We start from the raw sequence: 19,795 nt of genomic DNA, 5'->3' as shown, positions 1-19,795 counted from the left end.
GCGATATCCGTGCTAGCCGTTGGATCGGGACCTTGTCTTCAACGGCGGGGATTGATCGAGCTAGTTGCTTGCTGACCGCTGGTTCGGGGTGTCGGTCTGTTGCGCATGGGTCTCGTACCCGTTTGCTCAATGGACTCTCCTTTTTGTTGTTGTTGAGTCAATCTGGGGGTTGGTGTTAGCGCTTCTTTGGCCTGGTTGTTTCGGTCCTGTAAGCTTCCTTGCCGCCCCTACTATCTGGGGCACTCTGTATATTATGTAATTTACTTTGATTAATAGAAGGTTCGTCTCTTACTTATAAAAAAAAAATTGTTTTATTTGTTTAATATACAATTATGAATAAAAAATAGCAAGGAAAATAAATGACAATTTGAACACACACACAAATATATATAACTGAAAACATAATATAAACAAAAGTACATGTTTTAACAAAAAAACATAAATAAAGATATGTTTTTTTAATGTTTTTATTATTTTTAATTTTTAGTGTTTTTCTTTTTCTTTTTAGAATTAATGGCATTTTTTTATGTTTTTAATTTTTGTTTTAAGGTTTTTTTTTGTTTTTTCTTTTAAACTGTATATTTTATTTTATTTTATTTTATTTTATGTTTACTTAAAAGTTTATCTCAAACATTTTTTTTTAAACTTCAAATTTTATCACTTCTTGATATAAAATTCATAAAAATATGATAAATTTTCCTATTTTTCCAAAAAAAAAATCAATTTCTTTGTAATATTTTTTTATTTAACATTTCATTTTTAGCGAAAAGATATGCAAAATGTATATTTTTTGTCTAGTGTTTAAAATTATTATTTTTTAGTGACAATTATTTTATGTGTATTGAAGTATTAATTAACGATATATAAATATAAAAAAATCCTAACCTCAAAATATTAATGTTATTTTTTTTATTTTGCAAAAATAAAATGATAAAAAAACATTGCAAAGAAAAACAAAAATCACATGTTTAGAAAACTCTTGAAAAACAAACATGTTAGGACGAAAAACAAGAAGAGGAATAAGACAACTTGAAAAATGGTTAAATAATCAACATTTAAAAATAAAATTGTGCATACTTAAGACAAAAAAATTTAAAGTGTCAAAAATATGCCTTAAAAAAATTGTTGATGCTTTTCAAAATCTGCATGAAAATCACCAACATTTAAAAAAATTATCCACAATTAATACATTAGAAAATTTAAAGTGTTAAAAATAAACCCTATAAAAGAAGTGGTTGATGTTGCATCAACACTTTTCAAAATCAGCATGAAAATCACCAACATTTTAAAAAAATTGTTCATATTTGATACATAAAAAAATTTAAAGTGTCAAAAATATGCTAAAAAACAAATGTATTTTGAAACAACACTTTTTAAAATTGGCTTATTTTTTTTCTACCTCATAAAAACGAGTAATCATATCAGTTCTTGTTTCAAAGTTTACATTGTTATGTTGCAAATATAGTGTTGACACCTCTTAAGTTTGTACGAACCCCAAGTTGATAATTTAAGTTCGTAGCCTTAGGAGTTGCAACATTCTTGTTGCAATACTGAGGCTCATCAATAAGCAGAAGCATTCATGGAAAGAATCCAAAAGATACATGGAATACCAAAATTTTCACTAGAAATTTTTGGACTAAATTATTTTCTTATTTGGGTACTCAATTGCTTGCATCTCATCTTACCATCCTTAATTCCATGGAAATACTAAAATTGTTAATAAATATTTTATAAATATATTTACATTGCTTTTCATCTAATAAATGGGTTAAGTGGTTAACCATGGAAAATTAGTGGTGCAAGACATCCTTCCACATTTCATAAAAGAATGTCCCCATTTATGGGACTTTATGGTGGAACTTTTGGCAGTAATGTTATGACTGTTGAGAGAGCATCAGTTGTATGTCAAATTTAGTAAATGCAGTTCTTTCAAATAGAGGTTCATTATTTGGGGCATGTGGTTTCTAAAGAAGGTATAGCAGTGGACCTGGAAAACATCGGAGCTATCATGGAGTGGAAACTACTAGGAATATTGATGAGGTCAGATCATTCATGGGGTTAACAAGTTACTCTAGGTGGTTTATCAAGAAATTCTCATGGATTGCCTACCTTATTACATCATTGCCGAGGAAGGGAGAGAAATTTGAATGGACAAAGGAATGTGTAGCTAGTTTTGATTAGTTGAAGCAATTTCTTTCAAATACTCCAGTTCTAAAGATTGCAGATCCAGACAAAGAGTTCGTTCTATGTACAGATGCTTGTAAGGGAGGACTTGGTGTAGTTTTGATGCAAGAAGGATAGCTAATATGTTATGAATCAAGGAAATTGAATGAGCATGAGAAAAGTATGTGACACAAGACCTTGATTTGGCAGTGATCATACATGCATTGAATATGTGGAGACACTATCTTCTTTGCAGGAGGTTCCTATTGATGAGTAATCACAATGGATTGAGATACCTTTTTGACCAACCTAATCTAAATGTCGGGCAAGTGAGATGGTTGGCCACGCTCAGTGAGTTTGACTTTGAGATCAGGTACATATTGGGTAAGGAGAATATGGTTGTATATGTTCTTAGTAGAAGAGTGTAGGTAAATCACATAACAACTATCAATTCATATGGGACAAATTTACAGGATCAAATCTTATAGGTAGGAAAATAGGATGACAGGTACAAGGAGCTTAGGCACAGTTTACAACAACAAGGTACAGGTGAACATGATGTGGAATATCATCTCATGGCACATGGTTGTAGGTTTTAACCATGTATAGAAATTCCCTACAAACAAATTCTTTAAACAAAAAACTAATGTCGAGAACATAAAACCAACACAAACAAAGATTTCCCCCTTGATTCGAAAACCAGGACTACCAGATTGATTTTTCATTATATTCCTTTCACTGTTACAATACATATATATACATTCTAAAGCATTCATAAACCTCAATCCACTAACCCTGGATTAGAACCTAACCGTAGTTCCCTTGACTAGATCTACAAAATACCATGGGAAGAAAACCATCATGACCAAAACCATGAAAAGAATATAATACATACCCAACATTCTCCCACTTGTTTTTTGTTTCCACACAAGGGGGCATAGAAGTGCATAGTCATTGATCCAAGGCTACAATGTCCATTGTTTCTCTACACCAAGAAAACTTCTTAGTTCTCATAGACTTCGTCAATGCATCTAGAACATTCTTCAAAGTGTCCACCTTTACAAGCAACAAATTTTTGTCTTCAGCCATATCCCTCACAAAGTGATATTGAACATTATTGTTCTTTGTCTTTGAATAATAAGCATGGTTCTTTTCCAAGAAAATTACACTTTGGCTGTCATAGTCTATTCTTATAGCTTTCTATACCAACCCCATACATGAACACAATATTTGCAACCAAACTGCTTCCTTGCCTACATGAGTGGCTGCCATGTATTCAACTTCTGTAGTTGAAAGTGCCACTACAGACTGTCTCTTTCTCATCCAACTGACTTCTCCTCCAAATAGGTTAAACACATTCCCACTTGTAGATCTTCTTCGATCCAAATATCTAACCTATTCTGCATCAACAAAGCCACGATGTCCAAAATGATGTCCAATCTTGGTCTTCCTTGGTAGCACAAACCATAATCACTAGTGCCACACAAATACCTGAAAACTAGCTTCATTATTGTCCAATGCTCCTTCCCTAGTTTTGACAAAAACCTGCTCAATACTCCCACCACATGTGCAATGTCTGGTCTGGTGCCAACCATATTGTTCAGCAGATAAATTTACACCTACATGAATAGGAACCTTCACTGGTTTATTATCCTACATATTAAACCTTTTCAATATTGTCTTGACATACTTTTTCTAGTTTAACCAAAGCTTCCTTTTTTCTTAATCTTGTTTAATTTCCATGCCCAAAATATAGTTTGTAGCACCAAGATTCTTCATGCCAAATTTAGAGGACAATTGGGTCTTCAAATCCTTGATAATTTCTTTGTAATTTCCAATTAGAAACACATCATACACATACAAGACCAAATAAATAACAAGGTCATCAATTAATATAAAATACATACAGTGATCCACTTTGCTCCTGGTGAAGCCAAGTCCCTGTATATATGTTTCAAATTTATTATACCAAATCCTTGGTGATTGTTTTAACCCATACAGATAATTTTCTAACCTACATACCATTTTTTTCTTATCCTTCACTACAAAGCCTGAAGGTTGCTTCATGTATATCTCTTCTTCGAGATCCCCATGAAGAAATGTTTTCTTCACATCCATCTACTCTACTTCAAAATCAAAATCATCAACAAAAGATAAAAGTAATATAATAGAAGCTAACTTGGCAAAAGGAGAAAAGATATCACCAAAATCAATTCCCAGCACCTGGGAATATGATCCGTAAATTGTTGTGGATATTCCACTAGACAGTTCGTCATAACTAATCAGACAATATTATATCAAAAATATGAACTTCTACACTATTACAATTTTATTAAATTTCTAGATCTATATATTTTACTGTGATTAGTGCATGCATGCAAATGGAAATTATGCAGAAAATAGAGAATGGTAAAATAGAGCTCACAGACAGATAAGACATAAGATATGCTCTAAGAAACCCTTTTGGGAGAAAACCCAGCTGGAAGGTGAGGTTTCTTCGCTCTCTTTCTTTGTCTGGAAATATGGCTGCAAGTACAAAGAAGTAAGGCTTGTTGATCATGGGCTGCTATAGATCACAAATCCTCTTTGTGTGCTCTACCTCCTATATCTCTTAGCTATATTTTCTCAGCTATCGAACAAAATGCTCTCGACATAATGGAATGCCTGTTCCTCCTAGTGGCCCAGTTATAACACAACCCGATAGCCTACTAGTGGTTAAGTTTGACTACATAAACTCTTAAATATAATTACAATATAGACTATTCTAGAGTCTTTTACATCAAAATCACATTGCTAGCCCCTTTTCCATGAATAATGGGGGTTGATGTAGCATCCTCTCAAATTATAGGTGTGGAAACGAGAAGGTCAACTTCTAAGTGGTATAACTTTTTCAAATGGACTCTGATTGACGTGATTCCTACGTTGGTGGAAATATATTTGTGTGTAGAATAGAATGAAAAGTTTTTTCACTAAAGTTGTAAATTTTAACCCCAAAAAAGCGTTGTTTGATGCCTCAAAATGCTCCCGAAAAGTTTCAGACCCCATTTTTCCAAACTGAGTTCTGCTGGTAGAAATGAACCCATGAGATGATTCCTCCAATTTTTCCACTTTGAATGCATCGATATGGATGAAAAACAATATAATGATCCAATATGGATCACACCTCCCAATTTTGGGATGATTTTGGTGCCAAAAATCTTCTATTGAATGAGGTGAGGAATTTTTTTTCTCCACCTTCTTTTTGATGTACCATTTAGCTTTGCCTAGAAGTTGTACCTTTAACCCAATCTTCCAAAGGTCATGCTACCCTCGCCTTGTAGTTCTGGACTTATTCTAAAAAAATGTATCTTTGTCAACTTTTCCTGAGCATCATGTGCCAAATCCTCCACTGAAGGTAGGACGTGTTCCTCTTCTTGATATAACATGGAAGGCTCATAGAGTTTTAAATTATCCACATTCACAACTCAGTAAATGTGCATATATAGTGGTAAATTGAGTCAATAGGCATTATCACCCACCTTTTCCAGTATCTCAAAGGGACCATACCTTAGATCCTTGAATTTCTTATTAGACCCCTGCAACCTTTCCTTGTTCAACTGAAGCCATACTTTTTCTCCTGCCTTAAAAGATTTCTTTGTTCTGTGTTGATCATGCCTAGCCTTATACTTCTCCTTCAACTTTTGTAGTGTTTCTTGTACCTGTATATGGATTTGTCTGATCTTCTCTATAAATTATTCAACCCTCAAAGTATCTCCAATAATATCTTCCCTCACTCCTCCATGCTACCCATATGCAATATCCAAAGGTGAAGGTGGAAAATATCCAAAAATAAGTTTCAAATGGGGACTTTCTTATTGAAGTGTGTACTACTCTATTGTAAGAATGTTGTATATATACCATATTTTCATCACAGGTCTTTGGATGCTTCTGGTTGTACCCCGGAGAAGCTGCACTAAAGTCATGTTGACTAATTTTATTTTCCCATCTATCTGTCGATGGAGTGGTGTAGATCTCTTCAACTTTGTGTCCATATTCTCCCACAATGTAGTCCAAAATACATTGAGAAATCTTGTATCCCTTTATGAAATGATTCTCCTTGGTGTCCTAAAGTGCACATAGACCTGTCCAAAGAAAAAGTTTGTTTATTCTTGCCCATTGATGGTCTTTTTACAAGGCATCAGAACACACATCTTGTTGAACCTATCAACTACCATGAACATGTAGTCATGTCATTTCCTGGTTGTTGGTAAACCTCCCACAAAGTCCATGGAAAGGCTTTCCCAAGGAAAAGTAGGTACTGGTAAGGCATGATAGAGACCTTGTTTCTTGCTGCTAGGCTTTCTCATACAACAAATCATGCATCCTCTTATGAACCTAGCTACCTACTCTTACATTCTGGGTCAATACATATACCTATGCAAGTTATCTATGGTCTTCCCTACACAAAATTTCCATTCAACCTTGGAAGTGTGAGCCTCTCTAGTCAACTGTAATCACTCATCTTCAGGAACACATAGTTATCCAACTTGTAGAGTAACCCATCTTGGAGATGGTAGTCAATGGTGATGTCACCATCGTGCACATGACTTTGACTTTGCAACTATTGGTACACCTCCTTGAAGTCTCGATCTTCTGAATATGCCTTTTTGTATGCATCATGGTTAAATGGCTCCATGTGCATAAGAGTCCCCAAAGTTGTGATATTTGTTGTGGGTGACCTTGAAATCATGTCAGCCAACTTGTTTGTGTTTCCCTTCTTATACTTGATTACCAAATGAAACTGCTATAAAAAACCCATCCACTTGTAATGTTTGATTTGTTGTAGCTTACTCTGGGCCTACAAGTACTGTAATGGTTGGTAATTTGTGTGGATTATTGTCTCCTTTCCCATAAAATAATGCTTCCACTTATTCAAAACTTGCACCATGGCATAAAGATCCTTATCATAGGTAGGGTAGTTAAGAACTACCCCATGAAATACTTCAGAATGGCAACATACATGCATTCCTCCCTGCATCAAGACAAATCCCATGCATACCCACTCTCATTATCTCCACTTCAAAGGGTCACTACAAGTTTGGTAATGCCAGAATTGGTGCTTGACTGATCTTCTTCTTTAGCTCCTTGAAAGCCTTATGCTGACCTTTTCCCCACTGGAAACTCTCGCCACTCGCTGTTATGGCATGGAGTAGTGCGACTACTGTTGAAAATGAGGCTATAATTTTCCTCAGGTACTTTGTTTCCCCAATGAAACTCTTGACCTCATAAACATTAGTAGGAACTGGTCATTTCATAATGGCCTCCATCTTGGAAGGATCTATCTTCAACTCTCCTCCACCAATCACATACCCTAGATACACCAAAGGCTGTTGTGCAAATTCACACTTCTTGAGATTTTCTATCAGCTAGTACTTCTTCAATGTTTCCAGCACTTGCGTCAAATGTGAAATATTATCCTCTTAGGTAGCACTATCTACTAGTATATCATCTAAATGGACAATAATTAATGAATCTATAAAAGGGCATAGTTCATCATTCATTAATCTCAGAAATGTAGTTGGTGCATTACATAGGCCAAATGTCATAACTAACTACTCATACAAACATTTCCGAGTTTTGAAGGTGGTCTTCCATGTATCTTCTTCTTTGACTTGAACCTAGCAATATTTAGACTTCAAGTCGATCTTGGTGAAGAATTTTTTTTGCTACATTTGATCCAGCATATCATCTATTCTGGGTAGGGGGTATTTGTTCTTGAGCGTGATTTTATTTAACGTGGTGTAATCTATACACATCCACCAAGTCCCATCCTCGTTTGACATAATGATAATGGGTGACCCACACGGTGATGTACTCAATTGAATGACACCCCATTCCAGTAGCTTCTATAATTGTTTCTTCACCTCAATTGCTTCTATAACAGATTGTTTGTACATCTTAATATTTGGAAATGGGGAGTCTGGCAATAGTTGTATCTCGTGTTCCACTTCACTCTTAGGTGGTAACCCTTTAGGCTCTCAGAAAACATCCCTGTATGCCTGTAACAATCCCTCGAATTATTTTTTTTGTTTCTTAGTACACCCCTCCATGGATGAATTGTCTCTTATTGACTCCTCTTCGGACTGACTTTATCTTAAAAATAATAAAACATATCTTCTGTTGGAATTGATCAATCTTTTGGCTTGGTTAGCACTTACCAATGAAATATTCAACTTACCTTTGTGTGCGTTGATGATGAATGATTTTCCATCCTTAATGAGCTGGTAATTATTGGCTCACCTCATGAATATTGCATCTCGCATGTACATGTATAGACCCCGAAACACGACTCCACATACATAAAGTGGAACCATATCTAGATCTACTTCATCAATATAATCAGCGCTTATAATATACAGGTTACAAATGCATATCTAAACATAGGGGTCTCATACTTATCTGAAAAACATCAAGAAGTTTTGATGTCCTCTCACAATATCTGCAATAACATCTATTAGGTCATGCATTCGTTAACTATTCATTTACTAATCAAAACCTGATGAGGGCCATAACTAAAGTCTATCATAAAACCATGCTTATAACTAGCATATAACTAGAATAATAACATTGATAGAACAACCATCAAAGCCACATAATAACAAGTATTAATACTCATGAAATACAAGAAGAAAGAGCTCTTATTAACATTTGAAAATCAAACCATGTCAAGGACTTTCACATACCACCCAATGATAAATTAGGATGAGCCAAATATTCTTTCAGCCAATCACCCACGTGCCATATTCCAAGCATGAATGTAGGACTCACAAAAAAAAACAACTAGGGCTTCCTCATGGTTTAATGCATATCCCGCCATTACCGGTAATGGAATTTCTAGGCTCGAAGCAACCCAACAAGGCTTGACCGCAATCCCACCATTACGAGTCAAGGGATTCCTAGGCCCAAACAAATAAACATACACTACCAGGATTTACCAAAATCCCACCAAAATAGGTCAAGCGATCACTAGGCCCTAACAAGCATGGATGCCTCCGGATTTCTTCACCAATACGTTAAGGAATTTCCCCGTCTCCACCCTCAAGATTTACCAAGTGTCCCACCATTACCGATCAAGGGATTTCTAGGCCCTTGGGAATTTTTTGAAGACCACCCCACCCAGTTCCAAAACCATCCAAACATCTAAGCTCAACCAAAAAGAGAACTTTATCACACCATGGCTATCCAGAAATAGCAAGGAAAAGCTAAAACCATCGTCACACTTGGCGAAACCCATGCCATTGACACTAAGAGAACCAAATACAAACATGCATGTGTCATGCATGCCAAATCTAGCAAGGAAATCAAACATGCAACTCAATACCTGCAATGTAATCATGTTGTAGCCACTTGATCCAAATCTTCCTTGTTTGATCTTTGCTTCCCTTTTCTTTATTGTCCTTCCTTTGCCTTCCTTTATCCAATGCTAGAGTGATCCAAGAATTCTCTAAGTGTGCAAGAGTATGGGAGAATAAATAGAATATAGAGAGAGCTCCAAAACTGAACTAACAAAAGGTTCAACTAAAAAAAATTGTGAAGTGATCTTTAGAAGCCTTTTTATCAATTAGGCCTCTATTTTTTTCAATTTACAAAAATTTTCCTTCAATATCCTCCTCACATGCAACTTGTGAACTTTCACCTTCATTTTCTCCTATTTTCTATTATTTTCATAAATAAAATGCTAATTAATGTTGTTTTCCTTTTCAATGCCTTTTCCATTACCTTTGCCAATTTCCATAGCCATATTAAACTAAATGCACACCCACTAGGATGCTTTGCCCAACATTTTGTTTGGAATACGTGTCCCATGACTTTGGTCTTATTTTTCCTTTATTGACTTTATTACATTAACTTTTATCCCAGGGCTATTTCGTACCCCCTACCCCTTAGGGGAACACCATCCTCAGTGTTCTATGACACCTACAAGTAGTAAAATTGCTGAAAACCAAAAAATATTTCCCATGGAGCCTTAAAACTTAGCTTGATGCATTATTTATAATGAACAACCTGCTAAAAAGAAAAACCAACATGACAAACATAACAACATGACAACCATACCTCTTATTGGAGCTTTATAACATATCTCGTTATAGTATTTAAAATAGCCACCATACATAAATATATACATATACCAAAACTCATTTTCCTTCACCGAAAAATAATGAAGGATACATAGCCTCCATCTTATTACCAATCTCCCATGCAATTTCATCAGGCCCAAAGTACTTCCACTGCACTTTAACTTGCTCGATTGCTCAGTTCTGGAGCATGAGTTGTTTCCATTGCAAAATGCACTGAGGTTCCAGATAGAATTCTCCTTCTAGTTCCACCTGCAATACAAACCAATCAACCACATGAACAACATCCTTTACATATATTTTAAGAAATGAAACATGGAAAACATCATGGACTTTCACTATCAGAGGCAGTACAAGTCTGTAGGCCACTAGTCCAATCCTCTCAAGGAAATTTAAAGGCCTGCAATACCAAGGTGCCATCTTCACACATGACCCAATCCTCAAGGAGGTTTTCTTGGACTTGAAGTGCAAGTACACATGCTCCCCAACCTGAAACTCCTTAAATGCCCTATGTTGATCTACATAAAAAAATTAATGTCCTATGCTGCCTTTAGATTCTTCTTGATAACCTATATTTATTATTCCATCTCTACCAACATGTCTGGTCCTATCAACACCATATTCACTGGATCACTCCATTTGATGAGAGTATTACAACTCCACCCATAAAGTGCCTCAAATGGACTCATCCTCAGTGACTCCCAATACCCATTGTTGTAAGAAAACTCTATCAGTGGAAGAAACTCCTCCCACCTCCTCCGCTAGTGCATAACATACATTCTCAACATGTCCTATAGAATCCTGTTAACCCTCTTTGTCTTTCCATTTTTCTGTGAATGATAAGTTGTATTGAAGGCCAATTATGTACCCAAACCTACAAATAACTCTTTCCAAAACCTAGAAGTGAACTTAGCATATTTGTATGACAATATTCTTAGAAATACCATGCAATCTCACTATCTCCCTAATGAAGACCTATGCTACCTCACTAGTTGAATAAGTAGACTTAACTGCTATGAAGTGAGCTACCTTAGTCAACCTGTCAACCACAACCATGATAGAATCATGTTGTTTAGATGTCCTCAAAAAACATATATTGAAATCCATGGAAATTACCTCCCATTTCTATTCCAGAATCAGAATCGAATGTAATAACCCACTCAATGCTTACACTTTGCCTTTACTTGTTAACAATCCAAACATCTAGCCACAAACTCTAGCACTTCCTTCTTCAAGTTTTGCCAATAGTAGAACTTCTTCACCACTATCAATGTCTTCTAATATCTCATATGACCTAAATATGGCCTAACATGAAATTCCCGCAAGATAAGCTACTAGAGTTCATTGTTGTCAAGCACATAGATCTTATCCCTAAATATGACGAAACCATCTATAGTGAGATGATAGTCCACATCATGCTCACATGTACCCTACTTCTGTAATATATACCCAAGATCCTTGTACCTATCATCCTATTGTCCTACCTCTAAGATCTGATCATGTAAATATGTCCCATAAGAACTCATGGCTTCTATGTGATTCACCTGTATTCTTCTGCTAATGGCATATGCAAGCTTGTTATCCTTACCCTTGATGTACCTGATCTCGAATTCAAACTGACTAAGCGTGGCCAACCATCTAGCTCTCCTAGCATTCAAATTAGGTTGGTTAGATAAATATCTCAGCCCACTGTGATCACTCATCAATAAAAACCTATTTCCAAGAAGATAGTGCCTCCACATCTTCAATGCATGAATGATCACTGCCAACTCAAGATCATGTGTCACATTTTTATGCTCATGCTCATTTAATTTACTTGATTTGTAGCATACCACCTGTCCCTCTTGCATCAGGATTCCACCACCTCTCTTGAAAGCATATGTACATGCCATGAACTCTTTATCTGGATATGCAATCTTTAGAAATGAAGCATTGGTCAACAAGTGCTTCAACTGCTCAAAACGTGTTGAACATTATTTTCTCCATTCAAATTTTTTTCCCTTTCTCTACAATGATGTAATAGGATAGGAAATCTATGAAAAATTCCCTATGAACCTCTTGTAGTAACCTACTAGCCCCATGAATGATCTAACCTCATCCACATTTCTAGGAATTTCCCATTCCATGATAGCTCTTATCTTTTCTAGATCCACTACTATGCCTTCCTTAGAAACAACATGCCCCAAGAAATTTACCTCTATCTGAAAGAAACTACATTTGCTAAGCTTGGAATATAACTGATTCTCTCTTAGCTATCTCAATACTATTGCTAAGTGTTCGACATGCTCTTCTTCATTCTTAGAATATATCAATATATCATCAATGAATACCACAACAAACTTGTCTAGATAAGGACGCAACACACTTTCATCAAACACGTGAAAGTAGCTAGAGGATTAGTCAAACCGAAAGGAACTATAACAAACTCATAATGCCCATACCTGGTCTAGAAATTAGTCTTGTAAATGTCCTCTTCTTTGATGTGTACCTAATGATAACCTGATCTCAAATCAATCTTCGAGAACATTGTTTCTCCCTTGAACTGATCAAACAAGTCATCAATCCTCAACAAATGGTATATATTCTTGATCGTTACCTTGTTCACTGCCTGTAATCAATGCATAACCTAAGAGTACCATCTTTCTTCTTCACAAAAAACACTAGTGCACCCCAAGGCAACACACTTGGCCTAATGTATCCCTTGTAATCATTTCCTTCAACTGCAACTTCAGTTCCACTAACTCTGGTGTGCTCATCCTATAAGGTGCCTTTGACGCTGGTGCTACCCTTGGTACCAACTCAATAGAAAATTTCACTTCCCTGTGAGGCAGAAACTCTTAAATATCTACTGCAAACACATCCTAAAACTGTTGCAAGACTGAGTACCTCTTTAATACTTCTGCATCCTCAACATCCTTACCTTTGTCATTAGAAACATGAATTTCAAATAACACACTCTTTCCTACGACTATGCTTTCACTACATAGCTATAACCATTATAATTGTTGTTGCCTTCTTCTTACCTTGTAAGATTCTTTGTTCTCCATTGTCATCCAAGCACTCAATGACATTTTTATAAACATCCACCTTAGTCTTGTGAAGATACAACCAATCCATACCCAAAAGCATATTGTATGATCCCAACAGAAGTACATACATATGTGTGAATGTAAGCATACCATTTAACTCAAATGCACAAGATCATATCTAATGATGAACTCTCTTCTTAGTATCTATAGCCAAGTACTTTAACCAAAACTTTGCATGCACTTGTTTTCTCAAACAACACTTATCCACCAAGTCAGGGCTAACATAACTATAATTAGATCCAGGGTCAATCAAAATAGAAACAACTTGATCACAAAGCTTACAAACCATCTCGATAATATATTCTTGGTATCTGCCTACTTGTTATCCAATTTTTCATATATCCAAGGAATTCTCTACCCAACATCCCCAACTATCTGTGCCTCTTGCAGACTATATATTTGATTCCTACCACCTTGATATGATGAGAAATCCTTCTTGAGATGCTCCTTGCCACATATCCAACACTACAAATTTCCCCTACCACCGCCTCTGTTCTGCTTCTCTCCAGGTTGTGACCCATGTCCCTTCTCAACTACATTAAAATTCTTGTAAGGAACAACATTATATTTCTCACCTGCATCCTAAGATCTTGCTCGTTTCAATGTCCATTTACCTTTAGTCATGTCTTTCCCTTTCCAGTCCTGTTGAGACTATATCTTACGCTTTGATTGCTCATAACAGTGTTTCAACTTCCCAATTACTTCTTCCAGTGACTGAAGCTCATCATACTTAATCAAATCCTTGAATGCTAATGGTAATCCACTAGAAAATCTATGAAATTTGTCTTTCTCATCCTTAATATATTGTACATACCTCAACAACTCTAGGAACTTAGTTGTGTACTCCTCATTTGTCATCGATCCCATCTTTAGCTCATAAAACTCCTTATCTTTACTATCATAGTACCTCTCTGACAAGTACTTCTTTCTGAAAATATTTTTGAACTCATGCCAACTCAACTCCTCTATCCTGATGTCTCTGACCTGCTTCACATATTCCCACTAGATGTATGCTTTCCCTTTGAGGCTGAAAATAGTTATCCTAGCCTTAATGTTCTCAGTATAATCATGAAACTCGAATAACTTCTTCATTCCAAGCAACTTGCCTCTGCATATTCGGACTTCTTCAATTATCCATAAAATGTAGGTAGCTTCCCTTTCTTGAACTCATCCGAAAAATATCCCCTATCACTCATGTTGTAAGGATGCTAGTAGAGATGATGATGATGTCTGTCTGAATGAGAACTAGAGTAAATCCCATGTCTAGTGGCTCTCCTATCAGGTGTATCCAAGGACCTACCATCTTTGACCGTTTCATTCCTATCTAACCTATGCCTGCCATGACAACTACTAACATATGCCCCATTAGTCCTATCCACGACTGATCCTAAGTGGTCCCTGTCTCTGCAAGTCTGATGAAATCTAAAGGATAACTGCATTCACATCTACTTGTTTCTCCTGTGTCCTGACAAGTATCTTTTATGACCCAATGATCTTGTCATTATCTCCTTTGCAACTTCCAATTTATGCTTTCAAACTTCTCAATGTGTCTTCTATGTGAGGGGAGTACTCATCACTTGACTGTTCATCTGATCTGTAGGGAGAGTCTCATGAACTATAATACACCATTTTGATAGTCATATTTGATCTTCTACTTATTGAAAACATATCATGTCAGATAAACCAAACATAAACATAACCAACATACCTTAGTATAGTTCAAGGGAGGATATCTCATCTACAAGATCAACCAGATTAGCACAATACATGTATAATCATAATCATAACAATATATCTACCTCATGCATGACAATACCAACTGCATACCATAACCTCATGCATGACAACCATGACCATAACAAATAGACACTAACATGCATAGCAAATACATATACAACCGACATTCATGCATGACAAACACATTCTTTCCATCTAGTCCAAGTGTTGAAGCATGCTCTGGTATCACCTTGTAACACCTTCCTCCCACACTTACCCAAGTTCACCGATCCACCGGGGTAAATATGTGATGAAGAGTTATTATGATATGACTCAACCTCCTAGGTACAGTTAAGGAAGTGGAATTGACAACCTGTAACTTTAATAAGCATATTTAGCAGCTGTAGGACCCAAGGAGCAAACTAACCAATCCATGTGCCATAACCCTAAGCTAACTTATTTTTCACTAACCTAGGCTACCAGTCGCATGCATAACAAGGCAATCTAGTGACTGTAAGCCTCTAGTTGCATAGATAACCCTGCCTCCTAGTGGTTGTAGTCTAATTTACCCAATTCTGTGCATGTGACCCCGAGATCTGAGCCACTCTTTTAGGTCTAGGATGTGGACCTCTCCCCAGAACTTGATAGAAATTTCCAGAATGATGAATGCCACGAGGAAAAATCCATTAATGCAAAACTTGGTTAAGAACTTTACCGAACAAGGCCTGACAATGACAAGAATTTCGTCAAACATATTGTGAACATGTAATCTACAGGTTATAAATAAAGATCTGAACATAGGGGTCTCATACTTATCTTAAAAACATAAAGAAGGATTGATGCCCTCTCACAATAGTTTCAATAACATATATTAGGTCATTCATTCATTAACCATTCCTTTACTATTAAAAACATGATGAGAGTCATAACTAAAGTCTGTCGTAAAACCATGCTTATAACCAACATATAACCAGAATAATAACAGTGATACAACAACCATCAAATCCACATAATAACTAGTATAAATACTCATGAAATATTAGAAGAAAATATCTCTTATTAACATATGCAAATCCAACCAAGTTAAGGACTTCCATGTACCATCTGACCATAGATTAGGTTGAACCAGATATTTATTTCAACCAACCACCCCCATGCCATATTCCAAGCATGAATGTGGGACTCACAACAAAAACAACTAGGGCTTCCTCAGGAATTACTTCATATCCAAAAATTATCAGTAAAGGGATTTCTAAGCCCGAAGCAAGCACCTACCCAATCAAGCTTTACCACAATCTTGCAATTGCTGGCCAAGGGATTCATAGGACCTAACAAAGAAACATACACTACTAGGGTTTACCACAATCTCGCCAAAATCGGTTAAGGGATCACTAGGCCCTAACAAGCATGGATGCCCCTAGATTTATTCATCAATACCTTGAGGAATTTCCCCATATCCAACATCAAACTTTACTGCATATCCCACCATTACCAGTCAAGGGATTTCTAGACCCTTGGGAAGTTTCTTGAGACCACCTCACTCAGTTCCAAAACCATCCCACAATCCAAGCTCAACAAAAAATAGAACCTTATCACACCTTGGCTATAGGAAAATGGAAAGGAAAAGTTGAAACCACTGTCACACCTAGCAAAACCCATGCTAATCATAGCAAGGGAACCAAATACACACATGCATGTACCATGCATTCCAAATCTAGCAAGGAAATCTTACATGCAACTCGATACCTGTAAAGTAATCATGTCATGGTTGCTTGATCCAACTCTTCCTTGCTTGATCTTTTCTTCCATTTACTTTCTTGTCCGTCCTTTGCCTTCCTTTCTCCAATGCTAGAGTGCTCCAAGAATGCTCTAATTGTGCAAGAGTATGAGAGAATAGAGAGGATATAGAGAGAGCTCCAAAGTTGAACTGATAAAAGGTTCAATTGAAAAAAGTTGTGAACTGATCCGCATAAGCCTTTTTATCAATAAGGCCTCTATTTTCTTCAATTTCCACATTTTTTCCTTCAATTTCCTCCTCACATAAAACCTCTGACTTTCACCTACTTTTTATCCTATTTTCCCATTATTTTCATAAATAAAATGTCAATTAATACCTCTTTGCCTTTTCAATGTCTTTTCCATTGCCTTTGCCAATTTCCTTATCCATAATAAACCAAATGAACACCCACTAGGATGTTTTTCCCAACACTCTTCTTGGAATACGTGTCACATGGCGTTGGTCATATTTTTCCTTTATTGACTTTATTATATGAACTTTTAACTCGGGGTTGTCACAACACTGATAATAAATCTAATTTTTCATTGTTTTGTTACCTTCCGATTTGCATCCTTATTTACCCATCCCAGTGGATATGGGTTGGATGATTATGAACTTCTAGCCCCAACTTCTTGACCAACTCTACTACAATGAGATTCTCTTGCGATCTTGAGTCAAACAGAGCATCAATATTTGTCTTCTTGACCTATATCTTTATATGGAATAGTTTGGTCATTTCTTTCTCTTCTTTTTGCTAAAGGCTACTCATATTCTCCTCCTTCTGCACTGACATACAGATGATCTTCTCAAAAATGTCTGAGCTAATTTCAACTTGGTTGCTCGAATCCATGGTCATGATATTCTTCTTCTTATTATGTTTCTTCTTGTTCTTTGGTTTTAGCTCTGGATGCAACTTCCAGTACTTCTCCTCTGTATGGCCATCAATGTTGTAGTGATTGCAGTGGTTACTAGGATCTTTGCACTGGTGTGTTCTGGCTGCCATATTTTTACCTTCTCCCTTCCCCCTTTTTACTTCTTCTTCCCCTCCTTAATATCATCTTGTTGCTCCTTCTACTTCGATCCACTTGATTGTGCTCTCTTAAGGCCTATGTTCTCTAGGTACTGTGCCTGTACACAAGCCTCATCCACCAATTTTGGCTTTAACAACATCACTTACTCATGCAAATGGTGGTACAGACCCCCAAAATACTTGAGGAGTACTCCTACACACTTTGGCCCGATGTTTTCCTGAAGTAATACCACCAGATCCACTAGTCCTCCATGTACCCAATGGGATAAAAATATGACTTAATGAGGATTTTGAAATCTTCACCTCAGGGTTTCCGTGTGCCTCTCCCACCAAGTACATGGCCCTCCAACTTCAACTGCACAAATGAGAATTTTTGTCCTTATCCAACATGATGGGCACTCAAATAAACTTCTATTTTCTATAACCAATGGTTCAGCTTCAAAGCATTGATATCGTTGTGGTATGAGTCGATATCTACTTTTTATTCCTTTTTAAACAGGGCCTGTGATTGTTTCACTACACTCAAACTAGGTTGATCTTTTTTGGGTTCTTTCTTTGGCTAGTTCTCCATTTCTCCCCGATATTTTGATCCCCATTCTGATTTATCCTCTGCATTTGAACCCCCATATTCTCCAAATATCCCTATCTTTTTATTCAAGGTTGTCATGAGGAGGTTTACATTGTAGTTGATATCTGCGATCTATTATTCTAGTGGTGTAAACCTCACCTCTGCAAGATCACAAGGGTCATTTACAGTTTCCTCGCCCATGATTGAGGTCTTATGATTTTCAGCCCCACCGATCTAGATCGCTGAAATCTCCACAAAATACCCAAAGAAACCTACTATGATACCGATATGATCCATATGATTCCATGGATATTCCACTAGATAATTGTCACAACAAATATGACAATATTATATTAAAAATCTAAAATACTACAATCTTACAGTTTTATTAAATTTATAGATCTGTAGATTTTACTGTAATTAGTGAATGCATGTGAATGGAAATTATGTAGAAAATAGAGAATGATAAAATATAGTTCACACATGCATAAGACGCAAGATATTCTCTACAAAACCCTTTCGGGAGAAAACACAGTTGGAAGGTGAGGTCGCTCCGCTCTCTTTCTCTGTCTAGAAATATGGCTGAAGGTACAAAGAAGTAAGGCCTATGGCCCATGGGCTACTATAGTGCAGAGATCCTCTCTGTTTGCTCTACCTCCTATCCCTCTTGGCTATCTTTTATTAGCTATGGAACAAAATTCTCTCAATATAATGGAATGCCTCTTCCTCCTAGTGGCATGTTTATAACATAAATTGATAGCCTACTAGTGGTTATGTTTGACTACATCAACTCTAAACTAGAGTTACAGTCTAGACTCTTCTATAGTCTTCTACATCACTATCACATGGCTAGACCATTTTCCATGAATAATGGGGGCTGACGTGGCATCCTCCCAAATTATAGGTGTGAAAACAGGAAGGTCAATTTTTGAGTGGCATAACTTTTTCATACAAACTCCGATTGATTCGCTTCTTGTGTAATTGGAAAGATATATGTGTGTAGAATAGCATGAAAAGGTGCAGCACTAAATAAAAAATGTTTTACCCCCAATAAAAATTTCACTTGTTGCCTAAAACTATTCCTGGAAGGTTTCAGACCTCGTTTTACCAAATTTGGTTTTACCAATAGAAACAATCTCGTGAGTTGATTCCTCCCCTTTTTCCACTTTGAATACATCAAGATAGATGACAAACAATATAATGATCTAATCCATATCATAATAATCTTTTGCTACCAATCGAGAATTTTATTTCTCCACCTTGTCTTATGCATTCATCTTCTTCTTAAACACCCACTTACAGCCATTAGCTTTCCTTCCAGCCGACAACTCCACTAGA

The sequence above is a fragment of the Pinus tabuliformis genome, chromosome 4_2 (genome assembly GCF_031772625.1).
Source record: "Pinus tabuliformis cultivar Carrire ecotype Pingquan chromosome 4_2, CPIR1, whole genome shotgun sequence".
Lineage (NCBI taxonomy): Eukaryota > Viridiplantae > Streptophyta > Pinopsida > Pinales > Pinaceae > Pinus > Pinus tabuliformis.
The sequence above is the reverse complement of the archived record's forward strand: the minus strand, read 5'-3'. Positions refer to the sequence as shown.